Here is a 2,945-nt window from a genome sequence, read left to right on the forward strand (position 1 = left end):
CTTCACAGCTGCAATCCCAGGTACTAAAAATGTTGTGTTTAATTTAACTTAAAGAAAATTGTGGTTTATTGCAATGAATTGTTACGTTAGAAATAACACGATGTGTTTAATGTATTTAGGGTAACACTGCATCGAATTGAAGACTCTTCGTGGATATTTTGTGATTGCATATTGTATTATCTACAGAGTGACAATATTTTGGCTGTTCATGAAGGAGTATGGTAGACATTATTATTATTTTGATATTATACACATGTCAATCATGCCATTCAAAGATGGCCAATATTTTTTGTGCACACACGGCCTTGTAGTTGTATCTTTTGTATATGTAGACAACTACATTGATGCTTTAACAACATAGAAGACCAAGAGGATTAAATAGTGAAGCCATGCATTCTCATTGTAAGTTTGAAATATGAACAATACAATTTCATAATTTGTGGTTTGATTTGTTTTCTTTATTGTTATTTTAGTACTTTTTGCTGGTTCAATTTCTGTAATTTTGTTGTATAGGAAAGTTTTCATTATCGCTTGTGTTGATAATGGCAATTCCTACCTTTGCTGACAGGCTTTTGGAGCGCACTAGGACCATTAAGACAGGACATGGTCAGCCTCAGTACCTTCGCAAGTTGCAGGTATGTCGTCACTTTTAAAAGATTTGTTTTTGTTGTTGTTTAGAAAGAATTTGACCTTTGGTATTCAAAGGAATTTGTATTGCTTTTCGAGTGGGCTAGTTTAAGAGTGATGAGTGAAGTTTATATTTGTCACATTGTCTAGGAAGAGACATGCATAGGGAATGATATGAAATTATTATTGCTTTTGAGTGTATGACAACTGAGAAGTTATGAATTTTTACTATTTACTAGGAAAAAGTGGGTACAAAGTTGCAAATCTTGTCTAACTGCTGCCATTATATTTTGTAGCGCCATTAAAACATAAACTGTATTCTACCTGAAAGGCAACAAGGGTATTCACATGTAGACAAGAGCTTGGAGATGGAAGGAACCCCTAGAAGCATCTATGTAATGTTTGTAGTTGAGGATGGTTGAAAAATCATATGTTGATGCTTATTGCTTATTTTTTGATGTATTCAACTGCATATTCCTTGAAGGTTGATAATTTCCCATAATCTTTAAAGCTTGATTGAGATTGTGACAGATTTGAGATTGTTATTTTGTTGCATGTGTTGGAATTTTACAGGAATAAGAAGTTGGAATTGTGTATGTAAGAAGTTGGAATTGTGTATGTGACAAGTTTTTTAAGAAGTTGGAATTGTGTATGTGACAGGTTTTTTATAGTAGCGTTTCTATAATTTATAGCAGCGTTTGTTGCTGCATCTGAATGTGTACAGATTTAAAAAAAAAAAAAAAAAAAAAAGTCTATAGCCGTGTTTTAAAAACGTGGCTATAGAAAAATTCAAAAAACGCTACATGACTTATAGCCGCGTTTTCAAAACGCGGCCATAGTAATGCGCTGGAGCCACGTTTTTAGAAACGTGGCTACAGCACATACTGTAGCCATGGTTTCAAAACCGCGGCCATAGCCACGTTCTATGGCCGCGTTTTAAACGCGGCTAATCTTGCTTCAGGGCAAGTTACCAATTGCCCTATAGCCACGTTGTAAACGTGGCTATAGAACGTGGCTATGGCCGCAGTTCTGAAACCGTGGCTACAGTATGTCCTGTAGCCACGTTTCTAAAAGCGTGGCCATTGGTCTGACTATAGCCACGGCTACAAAAAACGTGGCCATAGGCCTATAGTTACGCATTTTAGGCCATGGTTAAAAACGTGGCCTAAAAAAACGCGGCTATAGAGCCTTTTTTTTGTAGTGATGTTATTTTATTATTATAAGTATTAAATTTATCATATGGTGTGAACTCCTAGAAATTTCTAATAACTATGTAATTACAATATATATATATATATATATATATATATATATATTGTGGGGTCATGGATTTTGGGATTTGGCCGAGAGCATGTGGTTTTGGCCGCGAGCATGTGGGTTTGGCCGAGAAGCATGGGTGGTCCTAGTCCGAGGAGTACTATCTCCTCGGACAAAGCTAAAAATGTAAATCTAGTATAAATCCTAATGATCAAGGATGACCTTCCAAGAAGTTCTAATGATAGCAACGAGTATCATGAACGTACAAGAGGGATAAGGACTCAAAAATATCTAAGGGAAAGGCTATCACCGCATTAATGAGAAGTGACCTGCGAACGATGTATTATGGCAGCCTTACGACCACCCAGAGAAGACTTTTAGAGGGGATGATGGGACAAATATCAGCATAAACCATCAATTGTCCACATGTTGTCCACATGTAGGGTAAGGATGAAGGGGAGATGTAATATAAATAAGGGTAGAGATCCCGGAGAGACGGGACGGAAAAAAGGAGAAGAGAAACGCAACGTAGCAACCTCAACAACTCCCTGTAACCTGGTCATCCAATATATGCTAGAACAGGCTCCTCGGATTGTGCGAGGACAAACTTTCTTGCACAAACCGGGTACAATTCATATTGGCTCATCATCCAAAACCATACTAATTGCTATCCACGCACTAAAGCCTAGCTCTTTGACCCACTCTCTACAAATTTATTATCGTTGCACCTTTGGGCCAAGATCCCTTACATTTGGGCTTGGTCTGAAAATTGTGTCCCCACAATTGGCGCCGTACGTGGGAAGAGCTTGTGTAATAGTGAGTGCAACGGTTAAATATGGTGGGCTCGAGGCCCCCAGACAAAAGTCATTGTGGAAAGCCATTATGGTGGCCGGTTACTATGTGAGCAAGTCACTACGTAGGGCACACACGATTGTTGTCCTAACTTAGCTTCCGCTCGAGTCTATACGACAAAGTGTGGATTATATGGGGAGGATGGCTAAATGGGGCACGGTTACGAGGCTTTTGACATCAAGTACATGCCTCGTACCTGTCGGGGGCCG

General features: G+C 38.6%; 1 long non-coding RNA gene across 1 annotated transcript; it reads left to right on the top strand.

The window, feature by feature from the left end:
• The first annotated feature begins 202 nt into the window (after nucleotides 1–202).
• LOC142618949 (uncharacterized) lies at nucleotides 203–1,119 on the top strand. The gene is made up of 3 exons (XR_012841399.1): nucleotides 203–402; nucleotides 569–635; nucleotides 924–1,119. It is a non-coding gene; the product is annotated as an uncharacterized LOC142618949 (long non-coding RNA).
• Nucleotides 1,120–2,945: the final 1,826 nt, after the last annotated feature.

This window comes from Castanea sativa, chromosome 12, assembly GCF_040712315.1.
Source record: "Castanea sativa cultivar Marrone di Chiusa Pesio chromosome 12, ASM4071231v1".
In the NCBI taxonomy this organism is placed as follows: Eukaryota; Viridiplantae; Streptophyta; class Magnoliopsida; order Fagales; family Fagaceae; genus Castanea; species Castanea sativa.